General features: G+C 35.0%; 1 long non-coding RNA gene across 7 annotated transcripts in view; it reads right to left on the bottom strand.

Moving 5' to 3' along the window:
• Positions 1-12035, bottom strand: part of LOC117974855 (uncharacterized) — a 354681-nt gene extending 342646 nt beyond the window's left edge. For all 7 annotated transcript variants that reach the window (XR_008626078.1, XR_008626080.1, XR_008626079.1 and 4 more), the window contains exon 1: positions 11670-12035. This is a non-coding gene — a long non-coding RNA (uncharacterized LOC117974855). The remainder of the gene's footprint in view (positions 1-11669) is intronic.
• Positions 12036-15756: the final 3721 nt, after the last annotated feature.

Genomic DNA, 15756 nt, shown 5'->3' with positions numbered 1-15756 from the left:
ATTTCTTATTTCTATTTTCAACATAATAAACATAAACACTTATAGCCCACACATTTTAAAGCTCCTAAAATACTCAACAAATTTTAAGAGTGTAAAAGAGTCAAGCTACAATAAATTTGCAAATAGATGCAAAATGGGCTTATCTGCACGGCAATAGTTAATTCAGTTTTACTGATAAAATTATTCATATTTCTATGGGAAAGAATCATTTGCAATGTTATCAGTGCCTACACTTACGGAGTTGTGAAATGTCTCAAAAATAATGAAAGAATGAGATAGCCTGGAAGAGTGACTTAGAGAAAACTGTCATGATCTTTTCGGTCAGTTTAAAGTCTTTCACAATTTTAATTTTCCTACACCTCCAATGTATCACTGGGCAGAGTACCTATTTCTAATGAAATAGTTATGGATAATGATAACGTTTCCTATTATAAACCAACAAGATAAAAATAAATGGGATATATAATTACAAAACCTAAAATAATCTCATAAAATTTCCCGTGTTTGAAGGTTCACTTCAACCTCTGAACATATGAGGAATCATGGACTTTTCCCCATGGCATGCTAAGGCTAAAATCTTCTCTAGCTCTTTCTTCTCTTCTACTTCTTGTTTTCCACTCTCATAATGTTATGAAAATTGAAAAAAAAAAACAGATATTTAGGAGAGTAGGCATTTTAAAATGTTAGAGAGAAAACATTTACTTAGTTTGTCAAGTAATGTTTTTGTTAACTAAAATAGAAATAAAAGTTATGAGGGGATCTCACCTAGTTTGAAAATCATTTTGGTTAAAAGATACAAGGTCTATATAAACTGTGTGCATTTTGTTCATACATATATCTAGTAAAATATTTAAAATTGAGTCAAAATAGCATTAACTGATAAATATCAAACTTCTTTTTAATTAGAAAAAAGATTCATCTGTACATTAGCAATGTCTATAAAGTAGGAACAAATAAAATAGATTGAAGATATTAAGGTTACATAAAAATAAGAAATATAAAATTTAATGCATTTTTTATGACTGTTTAAAAATGAAAGCTGTTTCCATGGACATCTTGTAAAGAAATAATAAATATAATAAAATTTCAATAATTTGATCTAGTAGCTATGGTACATTTTCTTTAAAATACAAATCTGCTGCTATTCCAATCAAATTTTGGGCACAAAGTCACATCACAATGTCACTGCTGAATTTAGAGATCCTCTAAGGCTAACATGTCAGAAGAACTAAAAAGGCAGTGTGTAGATGGTATGATTTAATACCCTTTGCCAGTGGGAATTACTGGAGCTCAAAGTAATAATATCTTCCACATTAATGTGCAGTGAAGTGAAGGCTGCATTAATCTTCATAGAAAGTTCAATTCTTTTGAGAGGATAAGAAGATAATATCAACTACATTAATACAAGAAAATGATTATAATTAGGCATCATTAGAATATTATATTTTATATAGGTTTAATATAGTATGTTTTCCATTTTCACTATTTTACACTGTTGGAAGATAAAAATATTGATTGGCTATCAGTTTCACATTTAATTTTTTAGTGAAATTATCCGTTTTTGCAACCCAGAACATAAATATATGTTTATAATTTTACTGTTATATTTTATTGGCAATTGTTTTTTAAAGTAATTTATTGGCTACTTTAGTCGGTTTAATTGATTTGATATTAAATGAGTAGAAAGATAAGAATTAATACTTTACATTTTAAAATTGTTTTTATGCATTCTAAATTATAATTTAAATTTTAATGTAAATGATTCATAGTTAGAAGTAATGGCTTCTTCCTGGAAGTATCTCTATTTCTTGGAGAAAGATATCAAGTCAAAGCTTACCATTTTAAAATGCATAATAAAAAAGAAACAGACTCAAAAATACATACTCCATGATATCCTTCTGCTAAGCCCTTAAAATAACTAATCTGTGTTCCCAGGTTTAAATCCTAGAGACAAAGAAAAAATTTGCCTCTGTGGTCAGTGAATTTGTTAAAGGTGTCTACACTTAACCTCCTTATCTTTAGAGACGCTAATAATTGGAATGTTTCCTTATGAAAGAAGGTTTGTAAGTAATTCATTTCTACTTAGCAAGTTATAGAATAACCCTTTCTCAAAACTATACTAGTTTATTGAAACAGGATTCTTTTCTATCTCAAAATCAAATATGAGAAATTTTGACTAGAAGCATAATATTAAAACCAAATATTTAGTTATCGTCCTGAGAAAATCTTATAAATCTTTTTATCTTCTAAACCTATTATTTTTAGGTTGAGACAAATTAGAATCAGCAAAACTATCTTTTATACTTTATAAAGTAAAATAGACTTATTAAGTGCAAAATGTTTAGAATATATAAACATACATAATATCCCAAATAATATTAAAAGGCAAAAATGATAACTAATACCCATGACACTATGAAGAAACTGCATCAATAAATGTGCAAAATAACCAGCTAGTTGACAGGATCAAATTCATGCATAACAATATTAACCTTCAATGTAAATATCCTGAATGCCCCAATTAAAAGACACAGACGGGCAAATTGGATAAACAGTCTGCTTCTGATAAAACAGACTTTAAACCAACAAAGATCAAAAAAGACAAAGAAAGACATTAAATAATGGTAAAGGGATCAATGCAACAAGAAGAGCTAACTATCCTAAATATATATGCACCCAATACAGGAGCACCCAGTTTCATAAAGCAAGCTCTTAGAGACCTACAAAGAGACTTAGACTACTACACTATAGTAGTGGGAGACTTTAGCACCCCACTATCAATATTAGACAGATCAATGAGACAGAAATTTAACAAGGATATTCAGGACTTGAACTCAGCTCTGGACCAAGAGGGCTTAATAGGCATCTACAGAACTCTCCACCCCAAATCAATAGAATATACACTCTTTTCAGCACCACATAGCACTTATTCTAAAATCTACCACATAGTTGGAAGGAAAACATACCTCAGCCAATGCAAAAGAACGGAAATCATAACAAACAGTCTCTCAGACCACAGTGCAATCAAATTAGAACTCAGGATTAAGAAACTCACTCAACGCCACTGAACTCCAGCCTGGCAACAGAGCAAGATACCATCTAAAAAATAAAATAAAATAAAATAAAAAGAAAGAAACTCATTCAAACCGCACACCTATATGGAAAGTGAACAACCTGCTCCTGAATGACTACTGGGTAAATAACGAAATTAAGGCAGAAATAAAGAAGTTCTTTGAAACCAATGAGAACAAAGAGACAATGTACCAAAATCTCTGGGACACAGCTAAAGCAGTGTTTAGAGGGAAATTTAGCACTAAATGCCCACATCAAAAAGCGTCTAAAATCAACACTTTAACATCACAATTAAAAGAACTAGAGAAGCAAGAGCAAACAAATTCAAAAGCTAGCAGAAAACAAGAAATAACTAAGATCAGAGCAGAATTGAAGGAGATAGAGACATAAAAAAACCCTTCAAAAAAATCAATGAATCCAGGAGCTGTTTTTTTTTTTGAAAAGATTAACAAAATAGATAATCTGCTAGCCAGACTGATAAAGAAGAAAAGAGAGAAGAATCAAATAGACACAATAAAAAATGATAAAGGGGATATCACCACTGATCCCACAGAAGTACAAACTACCATCAGAGAATATTTTAAACACCTCTATGCAAGTAAATTAGAAAATCTAGAAGAAATGGATAAGTTCCTGTACACATGCACCCTCCCAAGACTAAACCATGAAGAAGTCGAATCCCTGAATAGACCAATAACAAGTTCTGAAATTGAGGCAGTAATTTATCATCTACCAACCAAAAAAAGCCCAGGAGCAGACAGATTCACAGCTGAATTCTACCAGAGGTACAAAGAGGAGCTGGTACCATTTCTTCTGAAACTATGCCAAACAACAGACAAAGAGGGAATCCTCTGTAACTCATTTTATGAGGCCAACATCATCCTGGTAACAAAACCTGGTGGAGACACTACAAAAAAAAAATGAAAATTTCAGGCCAATATTCCAGATGAACATCCATGCAAAAATCCTCAATAAAATACTGGCAAACCAAATCCAGCAGCATATCAAAAAGCTTATCCACCATGATCGAGTCAGCTTCATCCCTGGGATTCAAGGCTGGTTCAACATGGGCAAATCGATAAACATAATCCATCACATAAACAGAAACAATGAAAAAAACACATGATTATCTCAATAGATGTAGAAAAGGCCTTAAATATATGTTCAACAGCCCTTCATGCTAAAAACAGTCAATAAACTAGGTATTGATGGAACATAACTCAAAATAATAAGAGCTATTTATGACAAAACCATAGCCATTATCATAGTGAATGAGCAAAAGCTGGAAGTATTCCCTTTGAAAACTGGCAAAAGACAAGGATGTCCTCTCTCACAACTCCTATTCAACATAGTATTGGAAGTTCTGGCCAGGGCAATCAGGCAAGAGAAAGAAATACAGGGTATTCAGATTGGAAGAGAGAAAGTCACATTGTCTCTATTTGCAGTTGACATGATTATATATTTAGATAACCCCATTGTCTCGGCCCAAAAACTCCTTAAGCTGATAAGCAACTTCAGCAAAGTCTCAGGAAAAAAAGTCAATGTGCAAAAATCACAAGCATTCCTATACACCAACAAAAGACAGAGGGCCAAATCATGAGTGAAATCCCATTCATAATTGCTACAAAGAGAATAAAATACCTAGGAATACAAGGGATGTGAAGGACCCCTTCAAGGAGAACTACAAACCACTGCTCAAGGAAATAAGAGAGGACACAAACAAATGGAAAAACATTCCATGCTCATGAATAGGAAGAATCAATATCATGAAAATGGCCATAATGCCCAAAGTAACTTACAGATTCAATGCTATTCCCATCAAGCTACCATTGAATTTCTTCACAGAATTAGAAAAACTACTTTAAATTTCATATGGAACCCAAAAAGGCCTCTATAGTCAAGACAAGCCTAAGCAAAAGGAACAAAGCTGGTGAAATCATGCTACCTGACTTTAAACTATACTACAAGGCTACAGTAACCAAAACAGCATGGTACTGGGCCCAAAACAGATATATAGACCAATGGAACAGAACAGAGGCCTCAGAAGTGACACCACACTTGTACAACCATCTGATCTTTGACAAACCTGATAAAAATAAGCAATGAGGAAATGATTCCCTATTTAATAAATGGTGCTGGGAAAACTGGCTATCCATATGCAGAAAACTGATACTGGACCCCTTCATTACACCTTATACAAAAAATAACTCAAGATGGATTAAAGACTTCAATGTAAAACTCAAAACCACAAAAACACTAGAATAAAAGCTAGGCAATACCATTCAGGACATAGTCATAGGCAAAGACTTCATGACTAAAACACCAAAAACAATTGCAACAAAAACCAAAATTGACAAATGGGATCTAATTAAACTAAAGAGCTTTTGCACAGCAAAAGAAACTATCATCAGTGTGAAGAGGCAACCTAAAGAATGGGAGAATATTTTTGCTATCTATCCATCTCACAAAGGTCTAATATCCAGGATCTGCAAGGAACTTAAACAAATTTGCAAGAAAAAAAAAAAAGGCCGGGCGCAGTGGCTCACACCTGTAATCCCAGCACTTTGGGATGCCGAGGTGGGTGGATCACGAGGTCAGGAGATCGAGGCCATCCTGGCTAACACGGTGAAACCCCGTCTCTACTAAAAATACAAAAAATTAGCCAGGCATGGTGGCAGGCGCCTGTAGTCCCAACTACTCGGGAGGCTGAGGCAGGAGAATGGTGTGAACCCAGGAGGCAGAGCTTGTAGTGCGTGAGATCACGCTACTGCACTCCAGCCTGGGTGACAGAGCAAGACTCTATCTCAAAAACAACAACAACAACAACAACAACAAAAACCAACCCCATCAAAAAGTGGTTGAAGGATATAAACAGATATTTCTCAAAAGAAGACATTTATGTGGCCAACAAAAATATGAAAAAAAAGCTCACATTGGTCATTAGAGAAATGCATATCAAAACCACATTGAGATACCATCTCATGCCAGTTAAAATGGTGATCATTAGAAAGTCAGGAAACTACAGGTGCTGGAGAGGATGTGGAGAAATAGGAATGCTTTTTCACTGTTGGAAGGAATGTAAGTTAGTTCAACCATTGTGGAAGACAGTGTGGCAATTCCTCAAGGATCTAGAACCAGAAATACCATTTGACCCAGCAATCCTATTACCGGGTATGTGCCCAAAGGATTATGACTCATTCTACCATAAAGACACATTCACACTTATGTTTATTGCAGCACTATTTATAATAGCAAAGAGTTGGAAACAACCCAAATGCCCATCAATGATAGAATGGATAAAGAAAATGTGGCACATATGCACCATGGAATACTATGTAGCCATAAAAAAGAATGAGTTCATGTCCCTTGCAGGGACATGGATGAAGCTGGAAACCATCATTCTCAGAAAACTAATGTAGGAACAGAAAACCAAACTCTGCATGTTCTCACTCATAAGTGGGAGTTGAACAATGGGAACACATGGACACAGGGAGGGGAACATCACACACCAGGGCCTGTCGGGGGGTGAGGGGCAAGGGGAGGGATAGCATTAGGACAAAATACCTAATGCATGCAAGTGGGGCTTAAAACCTAGATGACTGATTGATGGGTGCAACAAACCACCATGGCACGTGTATACCCATTTAACAAACCTGCCCATTCTGCACATGTATTCCAGAACTTAAAGTATAATTTTAAAAAATGACAACTTATTAACAGAAGAAAAATTATAGCAGTCCTTAAAAAGGTTTGTATAGAAAGTGCTTACTTATCAAGAATGGAACAAAGATGACAATAAAAATGTGCAATTATATAATTAAAAATAGATATGACACATGCAAATACATTAATGAGATTATTCAATTTAGCCATTTTTATTACTTATCTACTGCTCCATAAAAAATTATCCCAAAACTTACTGGCTTAAAACAATAAACATTTATTATCTCATAGTTTCTGTGGATCAAGAATTTAGCTGAATGACTCAGGTTCTTTTATGAGGTTGTAATAATGATCTTGTCTGCTCTCAAAATGCCTCATTAACGTATTTTAGTTTCTTAGGGCTGTTATAACAAAATACTGCAAACTAAGTGGCATAGAACAACAAAAATTAATTCTCTCATAGTTCTACAGGCTAGAAATCTACAATCAAAGTGTCAGCAGGGTTGGTTTCTTCTGAGGGCTGTGAGGGAAGGATATGTTTCAGGCCTCTCTCTTTGTCTTGTAGATAGTGTCTTCTCTCTGTGTCCCCATACCTTGCCTTCCCTGTACGTGTGTCTGTCTCTGTATTTAAATGTCCTTCTCTTTATAAAAACATCAGTCATATTGAATCAGATTTCACCCTAATGACCTTATCTAGTTACATCTCCAATGACTCTCTTTCCAAATAAGGTAACATTCTGAGGTACTGGGGGTTAGAACATCAACACATGAATTTTGGGGTGACACAATTCAACTCATCGCACTCTATAACTTCAGGCAGGAGGTCTCAATTCCTAGCTGGTTGTTGGCAGGAGGCATCTTCTTCACTATGTGGGCCTCTCCACAGAACTGGTTGAGTGGACTCAGGACATGGCAGCTGGCTTTTCTCAGAGCCAATGATCCATGAGTGACAGCAAGAGACTCCTAATGTCCTCTATTCCTGTTTTAGGACACCTAATGCAGTAATTTCCACCATGTTTGACTCTTTTGAGTTATTCAGTTACTGCATATATAAGAAAGGGAAAATCAGCCTCCACTCTTAAAGGAGGTTATATCAATGAATTTGTAGATATATTCTAAAACACTACATTTGCTCTCAAAGAAATGAGAATTAAAATAATAATCATATATCACATCATCTAAAAAACCACAAAAGTAGGAAAAATATTAATACCTAATGTTGGGTAAGTGTTGATGAAAATTGAAAGTACTATCTTTGTAAAAAAGAATTCATCAAATCCCTTAGAAATACGCTTATTCTCTGGCAATGCAATTACAGGATGGTAGGCTCAGTTATAAGGCAGAAAGTGAAATGACAATATTGTAGGCATTTTTACGTGAGGTTAGTCTCCTGAATCCATGAAAGAACTTGCGAAGTAGAACAGTTCTTGTACTCAACACAGACTACTATGTGAGGACAAAAACAACATTCAGTGTTCTTTGAGCAACTGAATTGCTTGCTATGTGTTTTACAATGGACTGGACTTCTGCTCAAAATATCATAAGATGGACATCATTGCCTGAATTAGTATGTGAGAGAATTTGAAAATCTAAGAAAGATAGCAAATATTAAGTGACAGTTATATGGGGAAATTGATTGGAAATAAACAACATATGAATTTCAGTATTCTAAACCATTCTGATAATTTTTTCAGCATTCCACTAGGTTTTGCACACTGGTAGGTTAAGTGAGTCATGTTGGTGACACAGAGCTAAGGACTGTCAAAGTAGATACACCTGTAAAATGAGAGGTATCAGTTTCCGGACATGTGTGGACTGAATAAACTGAAAAGCCTGCTGCTAGAAAAAAAAAATCTGCAGCTGCTAAAATAAAATAGAAGCAACGGATTTTTAATTAATATCTGAAAAAAATTACAGATTTAAAAAATAAACAATAAAAACACATGACCTTGATTTGACCCAGATTGAGACGAAGTTGCTAGCTTAGAAAAATCAGGGGTTTAACTTTTGACACGTATATATAACACAACTAATTAGATCTTGTATGAACTGGAAAGTAGAAAAAGGAGATTGTTCTAATAGTATAAGACTTCTAAACCTACATCTTATAAGAAAAAGATTGATTAAAAGTGACCTCAATAAACAATTTATAATTATTAGCCTGTGCTAAGGATGTTTTTAAAAAAGACTTGAAATTTGAATATGCCACCTTGAATATACTCTGAAGCACACTGTCATCTAAATTAAGAGGGAATATAAAGGGTCCTATAATAAGTATAGATTTTGTTCATCAAATTGAAAATTTAACATTCCAGTGATAAACTCCCAGGAGCCTACAGAAGTAAATCTAACCTTTCTTGGACAAACAGGTGCTCTACTCAGACTATGCAGAATTATTTCAAATACAATTTCTGTTAAAGATAGCTTTGTAATCCACAATTACACATGAAGTAATAAATCTATAAGTGATAAATAAAAAAGCATGGGTGCACACCAATAATGTGAGAAACTTGATTAAATACACCAGAATAGAAATGAAAACATAAAACCAAAGAAAGTATGTGAAAATTTCCAGGCATATTTTAAGAAAAAACTATTAGAAATTCAGGAAATACCAAGTGTAGTAATCACAATCAGAAAGGTCAAAAGTCAGGGCACTTACCCATTCTGCTCTACGGTTATGGCTGGTGCCTGGAGGTTCTAGCCTGTTATAAACTTCAGACCTGAAAGGTAGGAGTGTTGTACTACCCATCTTCTCTAACAATATCTAATTTAACCACGTTCCCAGGATCCCAGTCTAGAGCTTGTGCGCTTGAGAATAGTTATTCTAAAATTGTTCTTCTTGTGACTTGTTGCAGGCCTTTCCACTCTCTAACTTTTCTAAAAGGCTGCATTCAAAATTAAACAACAGACTTGTTGTTGATCACTTTTCCAAATTATAAACTTTTGCTTACCGGTGCTTTCAAGAGAAAGGTTATCTAAGGTCAGTCATTTAAGTAAGTGTTCATTACAGAGACTGAACATCTCATCACAAATAGGGAGACACAATCCAAAGGAGTTCCTCCCATGCTTTCTGAATGGCTAAGCATTTTTGACATTGGTATGCTTGTCCAGAGACCTCCATGGACTGCTTGATTGAGTCAGTATTGATGGAAACATGCATAATCATTTTCCAATTTAATGTGACCATTCTCCTCTTCCTCCTTTAGTCTTGTGTAACCATCCCTGTATGCTGTTTCCTTCACCCAAGCAAAGATAAGCTTCTTCTCAAAAAAAAAAAAAAAAAAAAAAGCACACAAACAATTTGGGAATTTTTTAATCCTTTCAAAAAGTCAGCCAACAAGTTATTTTCAGCTTGCACTGATGCATGGTTGCTTACTCCTGGTAAAATAATATATATAATTATATAATTAGTTATAACATATAACATGGTCTTGGCCATGAGGGTTATAAAATTCCCTATATTCCTAAAGGGAATCTTGGATATAGGAGGTATATTATTTCTCCAGAAAATCTTATGTATAAGCCTCAGTGAATACTACGTAGGAAGATACCAATTACCTATAATAACTTATAAAATCCTTTCAGTTAAAAGCTATAATGCAAGATGAGATAAAGAGAGAGAGAGATTTTTAAACCACTATACTCCAAAAAACTGTGTTTGGAGCCAAATGGTATTGATGATGGCAGAAGGCAAAACAGCTAATCTAATTCAGCTACTTCAGCAGCTTTTGATCTAATATTAAATAAGGTGATGACAGATCATGATAGGAACACCAGCACAGTATTTAGCTGACTTTCTGGCATATAATGCAGCCGGGACCACTTTAGAGTATTTCGGAAGCAATAGTGCTATCCTTGTTTTTAATGTGTGGCATAATACTGGGAAAATAGCCAGAAGACAATGCATCCTGCTACATAAAAACATCTCTGAAACATGTGTCACCCCTTTAGTAGGATAATGTGACAAAAAGTGAACTCTTATATGCATTGTAGAAGAAGAGCGGATATCAAGAAATCAATTAATTACTTAAAAGTAGTAATAAGGAAACTCGCCTAGATTTAATCAGTCAACTCTAGATTTAATCAGTCTGGAAATAATGGCAGCCAAAAGAATATGCTATACTTGGGTTTTCTTGTGCCTATCCAGTTTTGTTTCAGCAAATAAAGTAAAATTATCAAGGCAAAAAGACATTTTAGCAGAGTTAAGAACATAACTATTGGGATTCACTACTCCTTTTCAAGGTGCATGATTCACTTCCTGAAGATTGGTTTCCTTATGAGTAAATACATAATGATAAAGGAAATGGATTGCTTCTGTTCATTTTCTTTTTTGAACTTACTTTGCACCATCCTTGGTAAAATCTTGGCTAGAGTCTGTCACAACTTATATAAATGTCAAGGACAACTATCTGAAATTAACCACATTTAATAAAACCCCATAGGCAATTTATATTTGAGTAGAAAGCAAGCAAGCAAGCTATTAGATTAAATTAAAGATCACTTATGATTCAGTTTGGAGACAATGAACTGTTATGTTTTATTATATATTATTATAAAATATTATAAAATAACTTTATCTTATTATTTTGGGATTACTATATTTACCTTAAAATTATAAATTTCAATAAGATATATTAAGTTGGTAACAGTTTTTTTCTTCCTTTTGAATTTAGTACATTGCCTCTTAAGAATAAAAATACAAATATGTAAAAGTGAAATCATCAGAGCCATTATTCTAATTTCAAATACTTATAGAATCTCCTTTTAACTTCTTTGCATATTAGTCTTAGCACCAACCCTTTCTAATAAATGTGAAAATAAAATGTTTACTGTAATTACTTTCATGCTGTGTGAAAAATTACTTTGCATCAAGCAAACATGTAGATATATTACAATTATCAAAAAAGATTCAGTAAGTGAAAACTACTTACCAAAAATAATATTTTCTTAGTTTCTCCTCTTATGAAGCTTTATCTTTGCTATCCATGGCTGGCTTCCAGTGCTTTTTTTTTTCTGTAGTATTCACTTAAATGTATATCTCTCATGAGGATCAGGTAATGGTTCTTCAAAAGTCCCCATGAGGTCTTTCACACTGCAAGTCCCTGACATGAGCACAATCTATGTTCTCCATCTGTCCTCCTGAAATTCTTTTTCAGCCTGACTCCTCTCATCTCTCTAGGGCTCAAGCCTGGCTAATGTCTGCTGTATTCATCCGGTCATGCTAAAAAGGAACAGTGCATGCTTTCTCCATTGTCCTTTCTTCTCAACCAGACATTGGTAGCAGTTCTGTATTGTTTCCAAACTTTAGAACCCTCCAGGTGAAAAGCGCACACCAGTTTTTATGTTTATATATAGAGTCATGCCCCGTTAATGATTACAATACATTCTGAGAAATGCATAGTTAAACAATTCCCTTGTGTGAACATTATAGAGTGTACATAAATATACGTAGATGATATATGTGTTTATATATACACTTTTTCACATGGAAAATCAAATGTACAAGCACCATTACTAGCAATAATTTCCACTGCTTAATCTTCAATGCCAATGTCAAGTGCTATATATCAGTTTTTTATATATGCTCCATTAGAATGTTATATGACCATTACCATAATATGCCATCTGTCACTGGCTTAAACATCATTATGCATCTATAACTTTATCTCCAAATTCCAGAATTCAAATAGCAAACTCTTGCAAACACTCTATTATCATGCCCTATTTTTGTGGCCACACCAGGCTGGGACAATGAGATTTCAGATAAAATGCCCTATTTTTGTGGCCACACCAGGCTGGGACAATGAGATTTCAGATAAAATACTCTCTTTGTCTTCTGCATTCCTTCAATTTCTCAACAACTAGCCTTTGAAAGGACCATTTTTTCCTTCCTCCATGAGGAAAGCTGGAAAAATTCTACAGTATTCCCTATAAAAACAAAAACACAGTCATCCTTAATTATTTTTTCCCAAATATCTAATTTTTGGCTCACATAGGATGGATTAGATTATGAGGTAAATGTCCCATGAGAAATTTTACTATTCTGTTGGAGGACATATCTGCCTTAATTTAGAAGGAGGGGATATTTAGGATCTTTTTTTTCCCTATTTGATGCTCTAGGCTAACATTTTATTTTATACACAAATAGAATAAGAACTTTCATTTTGAATTATTATTCCACCAATTATTATAATTTAGCTATAGTATTTTAGTGATAACTTAGTCAGTTTATTAAAATTTACAATGTGTTTAGCATAATGCTAGGTTCAGTGGAAAAGTAACAGATTCTCAATTGGGAGGTTGAATATAACATACATAATACTACGATTACAGAAAAAATAAATTAAAAAGACACAGGCATACTGACTACAAAAGTAGTAGGTGTTTGGAGAAGCATTAGATTTGTGTAGACTGGTATAATCACAGAAATATTTGAAGTTAACCTGAGCCTTGAAGGGTGTAGAGGACATACACTAGTACAAGAGATGTGTTAATTCTGCAGCTGTTTGAATATATGAAGTAGTGGAGCTGGCAAGCATGGCATATTTAGGACATAGAGGAAAGCAGTTTGACAAGATTCCAATGAGAATGTTGGAAAATGATGTAAGATGGTGTTAACAAGGAAGCAACAAAATCTATTGTGGAAGCTATTAAATAGCACAAAAATATTTAATAGAGCCATTACAGTGCTTGAACTGAGGAAATATTTAAAAATGATGTTTTAAGGGATGATCTTAATTTTCTAGTTATGTTTTCACTAAATTAAGAAAACAAACTAATTAAGCAATGAAACAGTAATCATTTTCTATTGAGCACATACTGAGTAAAAATCTAGTGATAGATAATGTGGGACATCATGAAAAATATAAGGTAATGACTGTGTCTTCAATAAGCGTATATTCTAAATGGCTGATTGTTAAATAATCAAGAGCTTTTCTATTAATGTGAAAAATTCTAGAGATTTCTAAAATTAATAGTTTTGTACTATTTGATTACTAGGTGAAGGAAAATGATTAGATATAATATACAGTATAAATTGTTATCATAAATGGTTTAACATTAACCAATACATCAAACAATTGTTGCGTAGTGATATGGTTTAGCTCTATGTGCCCACTCAAATCTCATCTCCAGTTGTAATCCTCATGAGTTGAGGAAGGGACCTGGTGGGAAATGATTGGATCATGCTGTTACCATGATAGTGATGGAATTCTCAAAAGATCTGATGGTTTAAAAGTGGCAGTTTCCTCTGCTCTCTTTCTCTTCTGCTGTCATGAAAGATATGCCTTGCTTTCCCTTTGCTTCTGCCATGATTGTAAGTTTTGTGAAACTTCCCCAGCCATTTTGAATTGTGAGTCAATAAAACCTCCTTTCTTTATAAATTACCTAGTCTCAGGTAGTATCTTTATAAAGTGTGAAAATGGACTAATACAGGAAATTGATACTGAGAGTGGGGCACTGCTATAAAGATAACCCGAAAGTATGGAAGTGACTTTGGAACTGAGTAACAGACAGAGGTTGGAACAATTTGAAGGGCTCAGAAAAAGACAGAAAGTTGTAGGAAATTTTGGAACTTCCTAGAGACTTGTTAAATGGTTTGACCAAAATGCTGATAGTGATATGAACAATGAAGTCTAGGTTAAGGTGGTGTCAGATGGAAATGAGAAACATATTGGGAACTGAAGCAAAAGTCACTCTTACTATGCTTTAGCAAAGAGACAGCTGACATTTTGCCTCTGCCCTAGAGATCTGGTGGAATTTTGAACTTGAAATAGATGATTTAGGGTATCTAGCAGAAGAAGTTTCTAAGCATCAAAGCATTCAAGAGGTAATTTGGCTGATTCGGAAAGTGTTCAGTCATATGCATTCACAAAGAGATGATTTGAAATTGGAACTTGTGTTTAAAAGGGAAGAAGAACATAAATGTGTGGAAAATTTTCAGCCTAAGCATGTGGTAGAAAAGAAAACCCATTTTCTGGGGAAGAATTCAAACCAGCTGCAGAAATTTGCATAAGCAACAAGGAGCCAAGCCAAATATTAATAGTCAAGACAACGGGAAAATGTCTCTAAGACATGCCACAGATCTTTGTGGTAGCCACTCCCATCACAGGCCCAAAGACCTGAGAGAAAAATGGTTTTATGGGCTGGGCCCAAGGCCCCACTGCTCTGTGCAGCCCCAAGACCTGGCAGCCTGCATCCCAGCCACTCCAGCTCCAGCTGTGGCTAAAAGGGACAAAAGTAAAGCTCGAGCCATTGCTTCAGAGGGTGCAAGCTCCAAATTTTGGCAGCTTCCATGTGGTGTTGGGCCTGCAAATGCACAGAAAACAAGAGTTGAGCCTTGGGAGCCTCTGCCTGGATTTCAGACTATGTATAGAAACACCTGGATGTCCAGGCAGAAGTCTACTTCAGGCATAAAACCCTCATGGAGAATCTCTGCTAAGGCAGTACAAAAGGGAAATGTGGGGCTGGAGCTTCTACACAGAGTCCTCACTCGGGCACCCCACTCGGGCACTGCCTAGTGGAGTTTTGATAAGAGGGCCACAATCCTCCAGACCTCAGAAATATAGATCCACTGACAGCTGGCACCACGTGCCTGGAAAAACCACAGGCACTCAATGCCAGCCCATGAAAGCAGCCACACGGGCTGTACCCTGCAGAGCCATGGGAGTGGGTGCCCATGGGTGCCCACCCCTTATATCAGTATGCCCTGGATGTGAGACATGGAGTCAAAGGAGATGTTGGAGCTTTAAGGTTTAATGACTGCCCAGCTGGGTTTTGGACTTGCATGGGGCCTGAGGCTGTTTTGTTTTGGTCAATTTCTCCCATTTGGAACGAGAATATTTACTCAATGCCTGTACTCCCATTGTATCTTGGAAGTAACTAAGTTGATTTTTATTTTACCGGCTCATAGATGCAAGGGATTTTCCTTGTCTCAGATGAGACTTTGAATTTGGACTTTTGAGTTAATGCTGAAATGAGTTAAGACTTTGGTGGAGTTAAGGCATTTTTGGTTTTGAA

Source organism: Pan paniscus, chromosome 1 (assembly GCF_029289425.2).
Source record: "Pan paniscus chromosome 1, NHGRI_mPanPan1-v2.0_pri, whole genome shotgun sequence".
Lineage (NCBI taxonomy): Eukaryota > Metazoa > Chordata > Mammalia > Primates > Hominidae > Pan > Pan paniscus.
The sequence above is the reverse complement of the archived record's forward strand: the minus strand, read 5'-3'. Positions and strand labels throughout refer to the sequence as shown.